Raw genomic sequence first — 22,427 nt, 5'->3', positions numbered from 1 at the left:
TTCTGAGCTGTACTTCGCAATGACTCTATGAATGGACCATGTGATTAAATTGATATTTTGCAATGGACTTAGAGACAGAGTTGGGTGAGGCAACTCTTTGGGGAGTAAAGGATTGTGGCTCATGTGGAACTGAGTCTGGTTGGGCCTGAACATTTATATTTCTGTTCCAACATGTCTCACACCAGACATCCTGGCCACTAACATTTGATTTACACCCCAACTGTACAGCAAAGGGTAAATTATCATTTTAGTTTGAGGCCAGCATCACCTGTGCAGCTGATGCAGAAAGTTGCAAAAACCAGAATTTAGCAACACTGATTTCTGCCAAGTCATTAGACTTATTTACACTTTCCCATCTGGGCTCCAATTACCCATTTTTTTTCTTGTGTTCAGCAAGTCGAAGGGGAGCTGTGTTAGTTTTTATAAGCTCCCAGGGGAAGAGGTGAGAAGCACACCACGCTCTTGTATGGCAAGGGAAAGAGAGAGAAAAAAAATCAATGCTTTCAATTTGTGACAAGGCAAATACGAGAAGTTTATTTTTATTTAAGTGTAACTTTATACTTGCTACAAGCCCAAGCAGAAAAGCTGCAGGGAAATTGTGTACTGCTCCAGTCAGTCCTGCCTCACTTATTCACTCCTTTGATTCTGATAGCCACGTGTTTAATCTCAAGGTCAACAACGGCTGCCTTATGTTATACCTGCAGGTAGGTGGTGTTATGATACAGATCAGCTGTGATCTAGTTGATGGGAAGAAGAGGCTTGGAAAGGAATGATTAGTCTCCTCTTTTTTTTGTCCTTCTGGGTCTGATTTTAACTCTTCCATCCCCAAGACCGGGCTTGGAAGAAACTGAGCGAAGGAGGGGGCGGTGAAAATAGAGAGGTGAAGGGCAGATTGAAGTGGATTTCCAGGCAGCCTCCTCAATTCCTACCCCTCTTCCAGGGATGGGGGATACCTGCCCTCGATCTCTAGCGCAGCCTGACTCCGTAGACTGAGGCTCTGATGTCTGGGCGACTATTTTGAAAGGTTAAAAACAATGACTGCAGATGCTGGAAACCAGATTCTGGATTAGTGGTGCTGGAAGAGCACAGCAGTTCAGGCAGCATCCAAAGTGCAGCAAAATTGACTATTTTGAAAGGTATGGTCCACGGAGCTGGGAATTCTCCTGTCTCTGGGCGTGAGATCATGGAAGGAAAACCCTAGCCCCGAGACACTGCGCTGGAGTCAACATGACAGCAATTTGTGATTGTAGATATTTGAACAGGACAGTAAACAAACCTGGTGCACTATTAGAAATTGGTATCATCATTGCAGTGGTCTGAGGGCAATCTCATTTGCAAAATCATATAATTGTTGTGGTGCAGGTGAGGCCAATTAGTCCATTGCATTCCTGCTAGCTCTTTGAGCATTTCAATTCAGTGCCATCTCCTTCCTTTCCTCTGTAACCCTGCATGTTATTTATAATTAAATAATCATTTTAATTTTCAGACTGTGCATTCCACACCCCAGCCACTTGCTTAGTGAAAAATACTTGCTCTAACCTGACCATTGCTTCCTTTCAATTCTGTGGACCCTGGATTTCCAGCTGTCTGGAAGTGGGAACTCCCGATCTGCTCTTTCCAGGTTTCTCATAGTAGTGAAAACCTCCAGTGAGATCTTCTCTTCACTTTCTCTTAGTCATGGAAAAGAATCCTAACTTCTCTGATCTTACTTCATGACCAAAGTGCTTAACGAACTAGCAATGTACCAGAAACTGGTGTTTTGGGGTAATCCAATTTTACTGCCCATTTCCCTAAATTCAGGCTGGATTCAGATTCCAGTCTTCTCAATTCTAATTCCTTGCACACCCTCAACATTCTTCAGCACAACATGAGCGGCCAACTGACTGGACCTCATATTCTGGAATTCCTTCACTACCCTCTTCACTTCCCTTCTTTAAGATGCTCATTCAATCCTCATCTCTTTGATAAAGTTTCTGGTCACCTGACCTCATCTCTCCTTCTGTAGTTCAGTTCCAGTCTTGTGGTTTCCTAACGTAACTGTGCAGTGCCCCTCCTCTGAACCAAGGGGGCAGTCTCAAGCCAGTTCAAGCTAAGTATGAGTAAGTGAGGACTGCAGATCCTGGAGATCAGAGTCAAAAAGTGTGTTGCTGGGAAAGCACAGCCGGTCAGGCAGCATCTGAGAAGCAGGAGAGTCAATGTTTTGGGCACCAGCCTTTCATCAGGAATGAGTTAGGTGCTGAAGGACACTGTAGAGTACTATGGGTCAGTTAACAACCTGGAGCTGTGGAGTTGAATAGATTGAGAGTGAATGACAATTAGCCTGTTCAATAACGGAAGGATCCAAGGCAGGAACATACAGCCCTGAATAGCCAGCATCTTCAAATTGAGCAATGGTTGCTGACAGTTTTAACTGAGTAGCTTGTGCAAGTGAAACAATAACCTGCATTTGTGTAGCACATCTGATGTCGTAAAATGATCTGAAGCCCTTTAAAAGAACAAGACACTATCAATGGGATGTTCATCCAAGGAGGCCTTCACACTGCGAGCAGCCCAGTTCTTACTTCCTGAGCCCACAAACACACACATTACTAGCTAACTGTCCATAACTGGAACCATGCCACATAGTTTACCCCCGCTCTCTTCAGGGTTCAGAGCAATCTGTAAACACCGTCATTGTCTCAGGTGAGATTAGAAGGAACGCGACTGTTAGCTGAGGTTGGATGTATTTGGTGAGGTTTTAGCACATTGCTGTCTCCATCTGATTTGCCCCATCCAGTCAAATATCCCTTTTCCCTCATCTCCAATATTGTTATAACTACTAACAGCAGAAACTTTAACAGAGTAAGGTATCCCACACCACTTCATAGGAATCAAAATTTGATACTGAACCACATAAAGAAATGGTCAAAAGCTTGGACCCCTCAAAGATGTAGGTTTTAAAGAATATCTCACAGAAGGACAAAAAGATTTGGGACTGTTGGATGTAGGAGAGGTTTGGGACTGTTGGATGTAGGAGAGGTTTGGGAATATTGGATTTAGGAGAGGTTTGGGACTGTTGGATTTAGGAGGGGTTTGGGAATGTTGGCGTGAGGAGAGGTTTGGGAAGGTTGGATTTAGGAGCAAGAGTTGATGATCTCACCCTTTTTAAGGCTGTTCTGCCATTTGATAAGAATGATGGGTGTACCCCCATAGCCCCACGGTTCCCATTGTCTCCAAACATCTCTCCAATTCAGTCACCCAGTCTCCACTTTTCTAGAGAAGGGAATTTCACAGACTAATAATCATTTGAGAAAAAAAGTTCTCCTCATTTTCACCTGAAGAGGGATAGCTTGTATCCTTCAACTCTAGCTCTTAGTTTAGTCTCCCCCAGGAGATGAAACATCCTCCTGGTATCCAACCTCTCGAAACTTTGCAAAATCTCATAGCTTTCGATAAGATGACCACTCATTCTTTTAACCTCCAATGAGCAGAAGCCCAACTTGCTCAACCTTTCATAAGATAAGCTTGTCATTGCGGGAATCAGTCGGGGCATTCAGGAGGGCAATTATTTGGGTAAAAATAATGTGTAAGAGTATGAAGATAAAACAGAAGATGGGCACTAGGCAGTGATGCTCATTTAATGAGTTAGTGCAGGTATGATGGGCCGAATAGCCTCCTTCAGTGCCATCACACCTCTGTGAATCTTCACTAAAATGTATCTAAAGTAATTATATCTCATTTTACATAAAGAGCCTAGAACTGTACAGAGTGCTCCTAATATGGTTTCTCTGAAAGCCTGTACCTTAAAATCTCCAAACTTTTATATTTCATTCCTTTTGCAATAAACATTTATCAAGTTTTAGCGAGAGAGTTTCGGAAATTAAGATTGGAGGCATGGCAGCCGATGATTAGATAGATTACCTACAGCATGGAAACAGGCCCTTCGGCCCAACAAGTTCACACCGACCCTCCGAAGAGAAACCAACCCTGACATCTGACTAATCCACCTAATACTACGGGCAATTTAGCATGGCCAATTCACCTAACCTGCAAATCTTTGGATTGTGGGAGGAAACCGGAGGAAACCCACGCAAACACGGGGAGAATGTGCAAACTCCACACAGAGAGTTGCCTGAGGCGGGAATTGAACCTGGGACCCTGGCGCTGTGAAGCAGCTGTGCTAACCACTGTGCCACCATGCTGCCCCTTAGCAATTCTTCCTCATTCTAAATCACAGAATCCCTACAGTGTTGAAGTAGGCCATTCGGCCCATTGCGTCCACACCAATTCTCCAAAGACAACCCCACCCTTTCATAAGATAAGCTTGTGTTTTGAGGATTCAAGTACAGTAGCAGGGATGTCTTGCTGCAATTGTACAGGGAGGAGAAAGTGAGGACTGCAGATGCTGGAGATCGGAGTCAAAAAGTGTGTTGCTGGAAAAGCGCAGCAGGTCAGGCAGCATCCGAGGAGCAGGAGAGTCGATGTTTTGAGCATCAGCTCTTCATCAGCAATTATACAAGGCCTTGGTGAGACCACACCTGGAGTATTGTATGCAGTTTTGGTCTCCTTACCCAAAGAGGGGCATTTTGGTTTTGGAAGGAATGGAACAATGGTTCCTCAGACTGATTCCAGGGAGGGCAGGACTGATGTATGAAGAGAGATTGGGTCAGTTAGCACTATGTTCATTGGAGTTTAGATGGATGAGAGGGGGAATCTCACAGAAACCTGTAAAATTCTAACAGGATTAGACAGGGGAAATGCAGGAAGGATATTCCCAGTCACCAGGGAATATAGAACAAGGGTCATGGTCCAAGGATACAGGGTAGGCTGTTTAGGATAGAGATGAGGAAAAATGTCTTTACCCAGAGAGTGGGGAACCTGTGAAATTCTCTGCCACAGAAAACAGTTAAGGTTTTTGAGAAGGAGCTAGATGCAGTTCTTAGAGCTAAAGGGTTCAAAGGGTATGGGGAGAAAGCGGGAGCAGGGGACTGGATTGAATGGTCAGCCATGATCATAGTGACTGGTGGAGCAGGTTTGAAGGGCTGAATGGCCTACTCCAGCTCCTATTTTCTATATTTCGATGTTTGCTTTGAGTTTGCTGAATATGCAATAGGTTTGAACAGTAGCTAGCTTATTGTGTGTTAGGGAACAGCTTTATAGAAGCACGCCAAAACTGTTAAAGCCATGATGTTTCTCTGTCTGAGTCACTGTCTAACATGACCTTTCAAAGCATCACAGTGGGATGTGTTACTTACACTATTCTAGTCACAAATCCTTTCAAAGCCTCACGCAAAAGGTGAGGGTCATGGGGACCGAGAAGGGTGGACTCACAAAGGGATTTGAAACCAATGATTATTTGAAGTTGTCAAATTGGAGTTATTGCGCCAGGGGATTGTGCAGGTCAGTGAACAGAAGGCAGGTGGTGAATGGGAGTTGAAGTGAGTTTGCAGACGGACTGCTGCCTTTTAGATTAGCTCAGGGGTGTGGAAGGTAGAAGCTAGGATGTGGGCAGTGGAGCTGGTCAGGTGGAGATGGATGAAGGAGGGCTTCAGAAACAGTTAGAGGGAGGCAGGGTCAATCTGACTGGGAATGTTGGGGCAAATATATAGTCTGAAACTCATATCAAGGGAAACTGCGTTACCAAGGTCAAAATCGATGCCAATAAGAAGGAGAGAGTCAGTCACTAGAGATTGGAGTTTGTAGGGGTGGCAGGTGATGCTGAAGATGAGGACTTCAGTCCTCCCTGGATTTAACAAGCGGAATTCTACTCATTCCTGTTCCGGACATCAGACAAACCATGACTCAGAGGAGAGAAAGGAAAACCTGATTCAAGATGATGACTAGAGTTGTTGAGTTGTACAGTATGGAAACAGACTTTTCAGTCTAACTCGTCCATGCCAACCAGATATCCTAAATGAATTGAATTTTTTATCACAGAATGAGAGTGTCACTGGTCAGGCCAGTATTTATTAGGCGAAAGTGAGGACTGCAGATGCTGGAGATCAGGATCAAGATTAGAGTGATGCTGGACAAGCACAGCAGGTCAGGCAGTATCCAAGGAGCAGGAAAATTAGAATCATTTATTGCCCATCCCTAACTACCCAGAGGCCAGTTAAGAGTCAACCTGTGGATCAGGTCAGGCATGTAGGCCAAACAAGGTGAGGATGGCAGATCTCCTTCCCTAAAGGGCATTAGTGAACAAGGTGAGGTTTTCTCAACAATTGACCATGGATTCATTCAAGATGTTTCTGGAATTCAAATTCCACCATCTGCCATAGTGGGATTTGAACCTGGGTCCTCAGAACATGACCTGGGTCTATGGATTAACAGTCCAGCAATAATACAACTAGGCTATCACCTCCCTTTAATGCACTGATTCAACATATTCTCTAATCAGACTATTCAGAGATGCTATTACACACCTCCAGAGCAGCTGAGACTGGAACCCACACCCCGTCCAGAGATAGGGATGCTACCACTGCACCACAAGAGCCCAGTACACAGATGCTGTTCAGCCACATAATTAAACTCTATAGCTAGAGACAGGAGCTATCTAACAGGATAGGAGCTAATTAGTTTTGAAGATGAGTGTCCTTTCACAGGTACAGGAACCTTCTGAGGTCTAAGGCTCTACCCATTTGGGTGATGTGTAAAAGATCCTTCCATTAGAGAAAGACAATAACCACTTGAGAGCTGCAGTCAATAAACACACACTCCACAAAGCCAATAGTGATTAGTTTCCAGCAGGTTAACCCTGTTGTGGCCTAGTCCTTTGATAAGCTAAATTGGGATTGGTGATGACAGCTATGGCTGCAATTTCTTAAAGAACATTGAATTGATTATTTGAGCTGAAAATGTGTTGCTGGAAAACGCCGCAGGTCAGGCAGCATCCAGGAGCAGGAGAATCGACGTTTCGGGCATGAGCCCTTCTTCAGGAATTATCGACGTTGCGGGCATGAGCCCTTCTTCAGGATGTCAATGAGACAGGGCTAGGAGAGTGTCGGAGAAATGGATGCACTTTGTTCTAATAGCGGTCAGCATAGGTTAGCCATGATGGGCTGAATGACCTCTGCCCTATCGATACCAGTGGTTCTAAATATCTATCAGTTCCCACACTGAGCCAGTTGGCACATGACATTTGATGGTGTGGTGATAACCAGTTGTTATGGGCTATGTGTTCAGAGTCCCAAGCTTTGGGGATTTTGGGGAAATGAGTTCAAATCCTGCCAGGGCAGATGTGAAATTTAAATTCAGGAAAAATCTGGAATAGAGAGCTGGTCTAATGTAACATCTGTCAATTGTTTTAAAACCATCTGGTTCACAAAATATCTTCAGGGAAGGAAATCTGCCATCCTTACCTAGTCTGACCTACATGTGGGCATGGAATCACAACAATCTGGTTAATTCCTGACTCTGTCTTGACCATTAAGGATGGACAATAATTACTCACCTCTCCAATGAAGCCCATAACCCATAAACAATTCATTTTAGAAAATGATATGATCTCGGTGTGGTCTGTCTGGCTGGGTAGACACCATGAGGTTTTCCAGGGGGTTTCTCCTTGTGGATTGTGAGATATGAGACTGTTAGAGTGGGAATATCATCAAACATTAAGATTATGGGGTTCAAGTGGGCCCTGTAAAATTGTCCAATTGAATACAATCTGGTCATTTGAGGGGCTCAAATCTGGTGATGTGATTGTAAAGTGAATTGATTGTGATTAAGACCTACCCTGCTTCACTTAAGTCCTTAGATATAGCTCTCGTGCCTCAGAATGGACTGGGGTTTATATACCTGCCAATGATGGCTTTGATGATGAGACAGGGAGGGCACATTTGATCCAGTGGGTGGCTGTACCACCACATGCCTGCCCTCAGTCCATCCAACATCACTTGAGGGTATGATAGCAACAGGGAGTCTTCCCGCTCATGGGCCAACTGCTGGCCAGAAGGGTCTCATCCTCACCCTCAAGGGTTGAAGCCCATGCCATGCAAAAGTCTGGAAATTGGAATGGGCTGGGGTTGGGCAAGGGTGGACTCATTGGGATCATCCGAGGTACCGCTCCCACACATATCCCTTCCCAGGTCATCCACCCCACACTCCATTGCACAGCTGGCATCATTGAGTAAGCTCCTCACTTCTTCACCATGTGATCGTGGACTTAGCTGGAACTGCTCGGTGTATTGGGCTTGTAATCCCATCAACTGCTTGGCATATTTTTCTGCTTAGTCATGGGACATGGCATTGCTGGCTGGGCCAGTATTTACTGTCCTTCCCTAGTTGTCCCTTGAGAAGGTGGGGGTGAGCTGCCACCTTGAACCACTGCAGTCCATGTGCTGTAGGTAGACCCACAATGTCATTCAGGAGAGAATTCCAGGGTTTTGACCCAGAAACGGTGAAGGAATGGTGATATATTTCCAAGCTGAAAAATGTGTTGCTGGAAAAGCGCAGGTCAGGCAGCATCCAAAGAGCAGGAGAATCGACGTTTCGGGCATAAGCCCTTCTTCAGGAATGAGGAAGGTGTGCCAAGCAGGCTAAGATAAAAGGTAGGGAGGAGGGACTTGGGGGAGGGGCATTGGGAATGCGATAGGTGGAAGGAGGTTAAGGTGAGGGTGATAGGCCAGAGAGGGGGTGGGGGCGGAGAGGTCGGGAAGAAGATTGCAGGTCAAGAAGGCGGTGCTGCATCTGAGGGTTAGGACTGAGATAAGGTGGGGAGAGGGGAAATGAGGAAGCTGGAGAAATCTGCATTCATCCCTTGTGGTTGGAGGATTCCTAGGCGGAAGATGAGGCGCTCTTCCTCCAGGCATCGTGTTGCCATGGTCTGGCGATTGAGGAGGCCAAGGGCCTGCATGTCCTTGGTGGAGTGGGAGGGGGAGTTAGAGTGTTGAGCCACGGGGTGGTTGGGTTGGTTAGTGCAGGTGTCGCAGAGGTGTTCTCTGAAACATTCCGCAAGTAGGCGGCCTGTCTCCCAATATAGAGGAGGCCACATCGGATGCAGCGGATGCAATAAATGATGTGTGTGGAGGTGCAGGTGATTTTGTGATGGATATGGAAGGATCCCTTGGGACCTTAGAGGGAAGTGAGGGGGGAGTTGTGGGCGCAAGATTTGCATTTCTTATCTTCACCATGGACATCCAGTCCCTGTACACCTCCATCCCCCATCATGAAGGCCTCAAAGCCCTCAGCTTCTTCCTTTCCCGCCGTACCAACCAGTACCCTTCCACTGACACCCTCCTTCGACTGACTGAACTGGTCCTCACTCTGAACAACTTCTCTTTCCAATCCTCCCACTTCCTCCAAACCAAAGGAGTTGCCATAGGCACCCGCATGGGCCCCAGCTATGCCTGCCTCTTTATTGGATATGTGGAATAATCCATCTTCCGCAGCTACACTGGCACCACCCCCCACCTTTTACCCTGCTACATCGATGACTGTATCGGCGCTACCTCGTGCTCCCATGAAGAGGTTGAACAGTTCATCCACTTTACTAACACCTTCCACTCCGACCTCAAGTTTACCTGGACCAACTCAGACTCCTCCCTCCCCTTCCTTGACCTCTCCATTTCTATCTCGGGCGACCGACTCAGCACGGACATTTACTATAAACCGACCGACTCCCACAGCTACCTAGATTACACCTCCTCCCACCCTGCCCCCTGTAAAAATGCCATCCCATACTCCCAATTCCTTCGCCTCCGCTGCATCTGCTCCCAGGAGGACCAATTCCAATACCGAACAACCCAGATGGCCTCCTCCTTCAAAGACTGCAATTTCCCCTCAGACGTGGTTGATGATGCTCTCCACCGCATCTCTTCCACATCACGCTCATCTGTCCTTGAACCCCGCCCCTCCAATCGCCACTGGGACAGAACCCCACTGTCCTCACCTACCACCCCACCAACCTCCAGATACATCGTATCATCCTTTGTCATTTCTGCCACCTCCAAACAGATCCCACCACCAAGGATATATTTCCCTCCCCTCCTCTATCAGCGTTCCGGAAAGACCACTCCCTCTTTGACTCCCTCGTCAGATCCACACCCCCCACCAACCCAACCTCCACTCCCAGCGCCTTCCCCTGCAACCGCAAGAAATGCAAAACTTGCACCCACACCTCCCCCCCTCACATCCCTCCAAGGCCCCAAGGGATCCTTCCATATCCATCACAAATTCACCTGCACCTCCACACACATTATTTACTGCATCCGCTGCACCCGATGTGGCCTCCTATACATTGGGGAGACAGGCCGCCTACTTGCGGAACGTTTCAGAGAACACCTCTGAGACACCCGCACCAACCAACCCAACCGCCCCGTGGCTGAACACTTTAACTCCCCCTCCCACTCCGCCAAGGATATGCAGATCCTTGGCCTCCTCCATCGCCAGACCATGACAACACGACGCCTGGAGGAAGAGCGCTTCATCTTCCACCTAGGAACCATCCAACCACATGGGATGAATGCAGATTTTTCCAGCTTTCTCATTTCCCCTCCCCCCACCTTATCTCAGTCCCAACCCTCGGACTCAGCACCGCCTTCTTGACCTGCAAACTTCTTCCCGACCTCTCTGCCCCCCCCACTCTCCGGCCTATCACCCTCACCTTAACCTCCTTCCACCTATCGCATTCCCAATGCCCCTTCCCCAGGTTCCTCCTTCCTACCTTTTATCTTAGCCTCTTGGTACACCTTCCTCATTCCTGAAGAAGGGCTTATGCCCAAAACGTTGATTCTCCTGCTCCTTGGATGCTGTCTGACCTGCTGTGCTTTTCCAGCAACACATTTTTCAGCTCTGATCTCTAGCATCTGCAGTCCTCACTTTCCCCTGATATATTTCCAAGTCAGAATGGTGAGTGGCTTGGAGGGAACTTGCAAGGGGTGCTGTTCCCATATATCTGCTGTCTTTACATTTCTAGATTGAAGTGATTGTGGATTTGGAAGGTTTTTTGATTTGATTAGACTTACAGTGTGGAAACAGGCCCTTCGGCCCAACAAGTCCACACCGACCCGCCGAAGCGCAACCCACCCATACCCCTACATTTACCCCTTACCTAACACTACGGGCAATTTAGCTTGGCCAATTCGCCTGACCCGCACATCTTTGTGACTGTGGGAGGAAACCGGAGCACCCGGAGGAAACCCACGCAGACACGGGGAGAACGTGCAAACTCCACACAGTCAGTCACCTGAGTCGGGAATTGAACCCGGGTCTACAGGTGCTGTGAGGCAGCAGTGCTAACCACTGTGCCACCGTGCCGCCCATATGTGTCAGGATCTTAGATTTTACTGGGCCTATGGGGCTGCAAGAATCATTGAGTCCCTATGGTGCAGAGGTCTTTTGGCCCATCAGGTCCACACTGACCCTTCAAATAACATCCCACCCAGACCCAACCTCCTAGCCTATCTCTATAAGCACACATTTCCCCTAAATGACCCACCTAGCCTGAATATCCCTGGACTCTGTAGGTCAATTTGGCATAGCCAGTCTACCTCACCTACACATCGTTGGATTGTGGGAGGAAATCAGAGTACCCAGTGGAAACCCACACCGATACAGGGACAATATGCAAACTCCACACACCACAGTTACCTGAGGGATTGAACCTGGGTCCCTGGTGCTTTGAGACAGAAATGGTAACCGCGGAGCCCGGTTCAACATCGTGCCTTGGCATTCCCATAGGTAGCTTTCCTTACAGCAGACAAGTTTGAGAGTGGACATGACTGAGATGTATTTAATTGTAAGGGGCATAGATAAGGTAGACAGGAAGAGATTATTCCTCCTGGAGGAGGGACCAGTGATCAAGGGGCATGGATTTAAGCTAAAGGGCAGGAGGTTTAGAGGGGGATGTGAGGAAAAACCCTTTCACCCGGAGGGTGTTGGGAATTTAGAACTCACTGTCTGTAAGGGTGGGAAATGCAGATACCCTCATAATGTTTAAAAAGTACTTGGGTGTGCACTTATGATGCCAAGGCAGGTTGGGATATCTGGTCAGCATGGACGGTTTGGACCAAAGGGTCTGTTTTCATGCTGTACATTCTATGACTCTATGACTGCTATGGGCAAAGTGCTGGAAAATGGATTAGAATAGTTAGCTGGTTGTTTCTGACCAATGCAGAATGGGCTGAAGGTCCATTTCCTGTGCTGTCGGTCTTTCTGGGTCTATGACTGTAAGTGGACATGGGATCTATATGGAAGGAAAGTGCAGCCAATTTCTGTTGGAACTACAAATCACCACTTTTAAAATCTGAAAACAATCTCCTGTAATTGCATCTTAGTTGATAATTACGAAATAGCACTGAGCTAACAGTGGCTTATTTTAGTTAGACCCACCCATTTAATTGGCTTCTCACCTTGTGGGTGGTAATGTGTTATAACTCGAACAAATGCGAAAAAAATGATTTAATTGCAGCTGGTAATTGAATAATGAGTTCTTCATCACTGCAAACTAACTGTGGTGAAGTGAAAAGTCATTAAATTATCACTGCAGGACCCCCTCCCTCCCATGTTTCCTCAGTCTTTTTTTCTTCTTTTTATCTTCTAAGGTATTGAGATTCTTGGCATCACTAATCAGCGTTCATTTCTAATGCAGAAGAATGCGTGTTGCACCGCAGCGGTTTGAGTACATAATTCAGCCCGAAACACTAAGGGTGTGCTGTGCTGTCCATGGTGCTAACGTTAGTTTTGGAGCTGGGAACAGGTTTAAATTCAACCTGATATTTCAATGGGCTCCGCAGTCGAGCAGTGGTGCTCTATCTGACGCCCTGGCTAATATCCAACATAACTTCTGAAAGCAAAAGAGCGTCTAACTGTGTCAAAACCCTTTTCCTCCCACTTCTGCTTTTACCCCTTCCCCTTCCCTGAGCAGCACGGTGGCTCAGGAGTTAGCGTGACAGCCTCACAGCACCAGGGACCCAGTTTAATTCCAGCCTTGGGCAACTGTCTGTGTAGAGTTTGCACATTCTCCCTGTGTCTGCATGGGTTTCCTCTGGGTGCTCCGGTTTCCTCCCACAGTCCAAAGATGTGCAAGTTAGGTGAATTGACTATAGTAAATTGCCAATAGTGTAAGGTGCATTAGTCAGAGGGAAGTGAGTCTGGATGGGTTACTCTTTGGAGGGCTGGTGTGGACTTGTTGGGCTGAAGGGCCTGTTTCCATACTGTAGGGAATCTAATCTAATCTAATCTTCCCTCACAGGACTGATATACAGTTCCTGTTATAGAACCATAAGATAAAGGAGCAGAAATTAGGCCATTCAGCCCATTCAGTCTGCTCCACTATTCAATCATGGCTGATATGTCTCACACACCAATCTCTCCTATCTTGATGACCTGGCCTCCACAGCCTTTTGTGGCAATGGGTCCGAGCATCAGGAAGCAGCTACCATTGCCCCCTGCCTTGCTTGAGGACACCAAGCAGTCCATTTGGTGAACTGAGAAACCCTCCGGTTTAAGGCACAGTCAAGTGTAGCAGGAGTGAGCCATGTTTCTGTAAAACAGGGCACCCAGCAGACCTTTATTTTTCATTTTTCCTAACTGTAGCTATCCCTTTATTAGATAGCCAGTTAGTAGCATGGTGCTGGGTGCTGGCAGGTTGGACTAGATTGGGTTGGCATGTATGGTCAGCATGGACAAGTTGGACCGAAGGGTTTGTTTTCATGTCGTACATCTCTATGACTTTATGAATCCCATAGATTCACCATCTCTGGCTAAAGAAGTTTCTCTTTATCTCTGTTCTAAAAGGGTCTTCTCTTTACCCTAAGGCTGTGTCCTCGAATCCTCATCTCTCCTACCAATGGAAATGTCTTCCCAATGTCCACTCTGTCCAGGCCATTCAGCATTCTATAAGTTTCAGTTAGATCCCCCCTCAACCTTCTAAACTCCAGAGTATAGACCCAGAGTCCTCAAACATTCCTCATATGTTAAGCTGTTCCTCCCTGGGACCATTCTCATGAACCTCCTCTGAACACACTGTAGGTCATCACATTCTTCCTGAGATAAGGGGCCCAAACTGTGCACAATACTCCAAACGTGGTCTGACCAGAGCCATAGACTCCTACAGCATGGAGACAGGCAATTTGGTGCAAACTGGTCCATGCTGACCAAAATGTCCATCCACACTAACCCCATTTCCCTGCACTTGGCCCATATCTTCTAAACTTTTCCTTTTCCATGTATTTGTCCAAATGCCTTTTGCATGTTTTTTAATGTACCTGCCTCGTTCACATCTGCTGGCAGCTCATTCCACATGTGTACCACCTTCTATTTAAAAATGTTGCCGCTCAGGTTCCCTTTTATTCTTTCCCCTCTAACCTGCCCTGCAGTCCTCAATTCCCCAACCCTGCTCACTTTCCACTCCACTCGCTTCTTTATTCAAAGGATCAACTTCTGACTTTCCCATCACCTCCCACATGATGGCACCACTGAACACATCTTCCCTTCTCCCTCTCCAGTCCCTTTGCTCTGAATCCAATCCCTTTGTCCATTCTTCTGCCACCCCCTACAGCTCACCGACCTCCCGTGGCATCTTCCCATGCAACTGCAGGAAATGTAAGACTTGCATCTTTACCTCTTCCCTCCCCTCTGTCCAAGATCCCAAGATTCTCCTTCCAGGTGAAGCAGTGACTTACTTGCACTTCCTTCAGGCATAACCACAGCTCACAATGTGGCCTCTCCGAAACAGGGGAGGCCAAATACAGGTTGGGGGACAGGCAAAGTTGCAGGAGCAGCAACTCATTTTTCAATCTCTAGAATCAGCATGGAGTGGAATATCCTTAGATCATGAAGTCTGTCCTCCATTTCGTTTCCCCTGCCACAATGCCCCTGGATTTGATGTGCTTTCAGCACACCTCACCCATATTCTCCTATTAACACCTCCTGTCTAACTGTCTCACTCCTCTACATTGTGCTATGACGTCAGTCATCTCTAATCTCCCTCACCCTCTTGACCTTCCCTTCGGATCCATTTGATCCTCTGCACACTTTTCTACCGCAAAACAAAATCTCTTTTCCACCTCCTTCGAATACAAATTAGACTCAAAATATTAACTCTGTTTCTCCCTCTGCAGAGGCTGCCAGACCAGCAAAGTTTGTCCATCACTTCTTTTAACTGAATTAAAGTAACAAGCCACCTAGTTGTCCCAAAGGGGAATGATTGCAGTTGTTTAAGGAAAAGGACCTCACCATCTTTCGGACAGTTAGGGGTAAGACAAGAGAATTCCGTTTGCCAGAAATACCCAATCTCGAAAGATGGATGTTCAAAAAAGGTTGATCCTGGATTCTATGGGGGGGGAACAGAAGAGAGTGTCAAAGAGTTGAAGAGACTAATCTGTGTTAGTTATTGGATAGTTATGGGACAGAATCGGGCAGTTGGAGTTGAAATCAAATGTTGTAGTAAGACTATTACGGAGCTTTTTCCAGGAATAGCTGCCTTTGCCGAGTTATCTTGTCACAAAAACTGGCCAACTCTCCCTTCCCCCAAACACAAAACTCCAATGCACCTCCTGTAGCTGAAGACTGGGACTGCTTCCAGTCCCACACATCGGCGAAACCCAGAGAATATCAAGGAGAGTGTGTTCTGACAGGTCCTGGAGTTTGAGAAATGGACTTTCACTGATGCATCAACCCCGGATTGGCTTTTGCTTGTGTTTCATACTCCTTTCTCAGAAAGCAAGGAATCCATTCTTAAACTCCACAGTCTGGAAGATGGTGGGTGAGGGAAATGGGGCACTGAGGATTTGATTCATGCCACTCTCCAGGGCGTGTGTGCGCAGTGCATCTGCTGGCATGGGTACAAGCTGTGCCCCATCAGAATCTGCCTTGCTGCTTTTCTAACTGCTTTTACACCTTTGGTGTGAGTTGACACTTCAATGTGTGACTGAAAATCTCACACCTGGGATGTGTTCAAGGTTGGCAGCTCTGGTGAAAAGGAGGCTGGATTGAACAGAACAGAAATCATGCTGCGATTATATGAAGCTCTATTTAGCAGTGACATAATAGCAGGAGGTCAGACTGGATGGGCCAAAAGGCCTTTGTGTGGGATCTCTATGGCTCTATGGGATGGCTCTCTGACACAGTCCCACTGCCAGGGAAGTGATGGAATGAGTAGATCACTTCCATTCGCTGGCGTGAGACACATCTCATGGGCAGGGGAAGCAGTTGGCACTGAATCAGTGGATCATTCAGAATGGCAGGCCCCTCTGATTGCAAACTTCCCCCTTACCTGTCCTTGTTGAGACAGCGTCTGGGTCTCCAAGCTAGTGGCTTGTCTTTCCCACTGGGCTGCTGCCAAGGCTTCAGTGCATTGGCACCACCTACAACCTGCTCGCTATCCTTCATTGGGACAGAGGATCCAGGGGTGGTTGGGAAGATCACTCTGACAATTCATCTCCTGCCAGGTCTGGACCCAGGAGGAGAGGCATTTCATGCCAACAGCAGAAAAATTCAGTCCAACACCATTGACCGGTCCATAGTAAATACAACACAACATAGTTATAAAGTGATGCTACATGCTTTGCAGAGCAATGGTAAACACCCTGAGTTTGACAACATTGTGCTTCTCTCTGAGAGACAATGCCAAAGGTTCCTGAATCTGTTAAAGAGAGTTGGTTAGCTCAGTTGAGTGGAAAGCTGGTGAGTGATGTTTGTGTGAAGTTTATATAGTGATTGTAATGAGGTGAGCCAGATGGACTATGAGCTTCCTGATTGGGGCTGTTAACCTGGTCCCCAGATCATTAACCTGAGGGTTTAGATTGTTAGTCAAGAGTGTGGTGCTGGAAAAGCATATCCGAGGAGCAGGAAAATCGATGTTTCGGGCAGAAGCCCTTCAATAGGATCTTCTGCCCAGTTTTGATTGTTAGTCAGGTGACATGAGGATGGCGTGGTGGCTCAGTGGTTAGCCTCACAGTGCCAGGGACCCAGATTCAATTCCACCCTCAGGTGACTGTGTGAAGTTTGCATGTTCTTCCCTGCGCCGGTTTCCTCCAGGTATCCCAGTTTCCTCCCACGTTCCAAAGATGTTCAGGTTAGGTGGGTTGGCCATGCTAAGTATGGGGATAGGGTAGAGGCCTTGGTTGGGCTGGGATGCTCTTTGGAGGGTCAATGCAGACTTGGATTGAACAGTCTCTTTCCGTACTTCTACAAATGGCATCCTTTCCAATCTTGATCAGAGAGTGACGCTCTGTCCACGCTGCCTCATAACTTGCTGTGGTGTCATGCTTTAGAGATGACCGATTGACTGTCTATTTGTTCATTTTCTCAGATGGACCACCCTCACAAACACTGATTGATATTAATATGGGTACAGTGTCCCAAATCTGGCACTCCTGAGACCAGGGCTTGGGAGTTTCCCAGATTTTGGTTGGATACTACCATAGTAAGATTCAGAGTTTGTTTGTTCATGTTTTTTGAGTAAACTGTCCAATCCAACACTTCTTGTAGCAGTGAGATTAGGACAGGTGCTGTCCAGGACACCTGCTACAAACACTGAATGTGATGATTGCATCGATGGCGTAAACATTGTGCAGGATCCAGAGAGAAGTCTGTTGTGTTATTGGAAGAGAATAAATAGCCTTTATTGACAGATATATTCAATGAGTCCAGTGAAAAGTTTATGTGGCATCGATTACATTGCCAACTCAGATACAAATGTTCCGGTTTCTAGACACCAGGTTTGCGATTTTCTACTTGAATCTGCATTTATACAACAATGTCACTGTATTGACAAATGTTGCAGAACACATCACAGGGTCAAGCATGGCTTTTGAAAGAAAATTGGATTGTTGTTGGAGAGAAAGGAGATTGTACTGTTACAGGGTAAAGAGGGTGGTGCAGGGAGGGGGGTGTAGGGTGAGCTCTGGCTGAGTTGCTTTCATTGAGAGCTGCTGCATGATGGGCTGAATGGCCTCCCGTGCTGCTACCATTCAGTGATTTTATTGTGATAATCACACACTGGAGGAAGCCATTCAGCCCATTGAGGCTGCTGCACCATTCGATGTGATCATGGCTCATCATCCAACTCAGTTGTGTATTCCCACTTTTACCCCATACCCTATAATCCCTTTAGAACCTTAGAAACGTAGGAAATAGGAGCAGGAATCGGCCTTTGTTGTAGTTGTGGAGGATCAGTTGTCTCAGCTCCAGGATATCTCGGGCAGGAGTCCCTGAGGGTAGTGTCCTAAACCCAACCATCTTCAGCTGCTTCATTAATGACTTTCCCTCAGTCATAAGGTCAGAAGTGGGGATGTTCACCAATGATTGCACAATGTTCAGCACCATTTGTGACAACTCAGATACTGAAGCAGTCTGTGCTCAATTGCAACAAGATTTAGATAATATCCAGGCTTGAGCTGACAGGTGGCAAGTAACATTCATGCCACACAAATGCCAGGCAATGACCATCACCAATAAGAGACACTTTAACTACCGCTCCTTGACATTCAGTGGTATTACCGTCCTGGAATCCCCCACTGTCAGCATCCTTGGGGTTACCGTTGACCAGAAACTCAACTGGACTCACCACATGAACACAGTGGCTACAAGAGCAGGTCAGAGACTAGAGATACTGCTGCAGGTAACTCACCTCCTGACACCCCAAAGTCTACCCACCATCTACTAGGCACAAGTCAGGAGTGTGATGGAATACTCCCCACTTGCCTGGATGGGTGCAGCTCCTACAATACTCAAAAAGCTTGACACCATCCAGGACAAAGCAGCTCACTTGATTGGCACCACATCCACAAACCTTCAATCCCTCTACCACTGGCACTCAGTGGCAACATCTATTTACAAGATGCACTGCAGAAATTCACCAAAGTTTCTTAGACAGCACCTTCCAAACCCACAACCACTTCCACCTAGAAGGACAAGGGCAGCAGATGCTTGGGAACACCACCTGCAAGTTCCCCTCCTAGCCATTCACCACCCTGGCTTGGAAATATACTGCTGTTCCTTCACAGTCGTTGAGTCCATATCCTGGAAATCGCTCCCTCCTGCATTGTGGGTAAACCCACAGCAAGTGGACTGCAGCGGTTCAAGAAGGCAGCTTACCCTCACCTTCTCAAGGGCAACTAGGGATGGGCAATAAATGCTGGCCAACCAGCAACACCCAAGTCCCACAAATGAAAGAATAATTCAGCCCTTCAAACATTCCCTGTCATTCACTGTGATCATGGGCTTATTATCCAACCCAATAGCCAGTTCCTGCTTTTCCTCCATATCCTCTGCTCCCATTCACTCCCAGTGTTATATCTAGCTCCTTCTTGAAAGCATTCCATGTTTTGGTCTTGACTATTTCTGTGGAAGAGAACTCTGGGTGAAGAAATTATTCCTCATCTTTGTCCTAAATGGCCAACCCAGTATCCTTAGACTGTAACCCCTGATTCTGGACTCACTGATCATCAGGACAATCCTTCCTATATTTACCCTGTTTAGTCCTGTTCGAATTTTCTAAGGTTCAATGAGACTCCTCCCTCATTGTTCAAAGCTGCACTGAATATGGTCCTAACTGATTCAGTCTCTCTTCACATCCTACCATCTGAGAAATTAGGAAGTGTTTATTTGAGTGTAGCTCCTGTTGTTATGTATAGCAGTTGTGATGTACCTGTACCTTTTAAGGGATGCATTCTGTGCTATTTCTCTGGCAGAGGGGTATTGTCCCAAAGGTACTGGAATGTCTCCTTCAGACAGGAAGTTGGTAAACAGCTTTTGAGTTCCCCCTGAGTGTTTTTTAAAAAAGAATCTTGGTCCTCCAGTCTTTCCTTACTGACGCCATAACTGAGCTGCAGAAATGGCAATCCGATATCCTGTGGCAGTTGGCTTGCACAAAGGTCACCCTGTTACCAAGAAGGAGACTGGTCCAAGACAGTGCCGGCAAAGAGGGCGCCTAACTAAGGATGCCAAGTTGGTCCAAGATCGGATCCGTGCGGTCTGTGGTTTTGCTCCTGAGAGTTGGCGCTCACATCCATGCAAAGAGGAAGAGACAGGAACTCAGCAATGAGAAAGGCAGCTGCAAAGAAAGATTAATCCGTGCAAAGTTGTGAAAGTATGATGAGTGGGCAGGATCCGGGCTCACGTAGACCCGGGAAGGTTTTTAGCTTTGCTTTCAGTTAGAGAGAAGGTTTCTGTTGCAGCTGAGCTGAAAGCTTGAGATCCCAGTTGCTGAAATGAAATCTTTGACAGCAAGGCTTCCTCTTAAAAATCACAAGGGGCTGATTGTTTCCTTCTTCTGGATGGGAGAGAGAAAGCACCTGAGAAGCAGAACTGTTTTACTGAATTGCGTTGTTACCAAAGGGTGTGTCTACAGGATGCTGCCTACATTGGAACTGTTGGTGATTTGTGGTTAATTAGTACTTGTTGCTTATTTCAATTGAGTAAAGTGATGCCAATTTGTTTTGTTTGTTTGTATTTTAACTCTGTTGTAAATGTAAAGTGTGTTTTGATTAAAGCCAAGTGATGGATCAATTGAACCACATCTGGAACACAGCACCTTACACGTGCCTTTAAATAAATATGGAAGTTAGGGTTTGAGCTATCTGATTACAATATTTTGGGAGGAGGGTTCTGGTCTGTTCATACACAGTTCTTTCAAAAAACCACACCAACCCCAAAACTAGAACAAACCTACTCCACTGTGATGATTGAAGAATGATTTCTAACCATTAAGAATTAAATCCTAGGCAGTTTAGTGTTATAGATTGACATCATTAGACAAAAATAATAGATAAATTGATAGGAGAGGGTGATCAGGTCTTAGACCAGAATTTAAAATCCACACCACTGTGCTCGTAAGTTTTAGCTTAGGGAGTTAGTATGTGCATGCTCTGTATGTCTGTATTTATAGCTCTGTATATATTTATAAATGTATTGGCTTGGTTCCTGGAGCCCAGTCTTGTGTTAAAAAATCAATTGTAAATATGCATGGAAAATAGAAGCAATGCAAAATGGGGTTTACATCAAAAAGTTATGGCTTATTTTAAACTAGGAACATTTATGCTTTTGATTTTATTTATATTTCAGTATCTCATCCGATTTGCTAATTCTCTGACTTTACCCATTACGTTACATCTCCCCCCAGGTTTCTGAATTTATCCATAAATTGCCCATATTTGTGATATTTTGTTTTTAATTAGAATTATTGAAAGAAACTGGATGACAATGAACTTTGCAGTACACGATTAACTAATCCTGATAGTTGTGTTATAATCCTTCATAGAATCCCTCCAGTGTGGACCAGGCCTTTCAGCCCATTGAGACTACACAGACCCCCTGAAAAGCATCTCACCCCCCCCCCCCCCCCCCCCCCCCCAATATCTCTGTTAGTCTGCATTTCCCATGGCCAATCCATCGAATCTGGACATCTTTGGATTGTGGGAGGAAACCAGAGCACCCGGAGCAGACACTGAGAGAATGTGTAAACTCCACGCAGACAGAGGCTGGGATCGAACCTGGGTCCCTGGTGCTGCGAGGCAGCAGTACTAATGAATGAGCCACCATGGTGCCCCTTAGCTCAGTAGTTAGCAGTTATTTGTCTCCAAGTTAGTGATTGCAAATCCCACTCCTAAGATTTAAGTGCAAAATGGCAATCCAGTCTTGAGGGAGTGCTGCACATACGGAGATGTTTCCTTTCAGGGTGACACAATTGAACTGCCCACTCAGTTGGACATAAAAGATCCCATGGAACATACAAAGAAATAAGGAAGTTCTCGCCTGGTGTCTTGGCCCATAATTATGTCCCTGAACATCCCTAAATGATGATAGGATTTAATTTAGAGTCATTGGAGATGTACAGCACGGAAACAGACCCTTCAGTCCAACTCGTCCACGCCGAGCAGATATTCAAACTAATCTAGTCCCACCTGCCAGCACCCGGCCCATATCCCTCCAAACCCTTCCTATTCACATACCCATCCAAATGCCTCTTAAATGTTGCAATTGTACCAGCCTCCACCACTTCCTCTGGCAGCTCATTCCATACACGTACCACCCTCTGCATGAAAACGTTGTCCTTCGGTCCCTTGTAAATTTTTCCCCTCCCACTTTAAACCTGTGCCCTCTAGTTCTGGACTCCCCCACCCCAGGGAAAAGATCTTTTCTACTTACCATATCCATGCCCCTCATGATTTTATAAACCTCTGTAAGGTCACCCCTCAGCCTCTAACGCTCCAGAGAAAACAGCCCCAGCCTATTCAGCCTCAAGCTATTTGGATTACTGCTAAGATGGTTTGGTTGTCCATATTACAACAATGACTACCGTTCAATGATCACTGCATTGACTGTACATCACTTAAGGGGGTCCTGGGATTATACAAGGTGCTACAGAAATGCAAGTCATTCTTTTTATTGTTGTCATGGTGACTGGGGATTTAAAAATGACCAACTCAAAAATTGTCCTGTCGTCAGCTGCTGGAAAGATCCAGAAAACATGACTTTGAAAAGGCAAATTTCAAAGGAACGAGTGC

At 46.3% G+C, this 22,427-nt stretch overlaps 1 protein-coding gene and 1 pseudogene across 4 annotated transcripts in view; both read left to right on the top strand.

Moving 5' to 3' along the window:
- crtac1b (cartilage acidic protein 1b) overlaps nucleotides 1-22,427 on the top strand; it is a 432,025-nt gene that overhangs the window by 80,306 nt on the left and 329,292 nt on the right. The window lies entirely within an intron of this gene.
- On the top strand, nucleotides 19,757-19,992 carry LOC132826530 (large ribosomal subunit protein eL36-like; annotated as a pseudogene).

This window comes from Hemiscyllium ocellatum, chromosome 22 (genome assembly GCF_020745735.1).
Source record: "Hemiscyllium ocellatum isolate sHemOce1 chromosome 22, sHemOce1.pat.X.cur, whole genome shotgun sequence".
Lineage (NCBI taxonomy): Eukaryota > Metazoa > Chordata > Chondrichthyes > Orectolobiformes > Hemiscylliidae > Hemiscyllium > Hemiscyllium ocellatum.
This window is presented reverse-complemented; position numbering and strand designations above follow the sequence as displayed.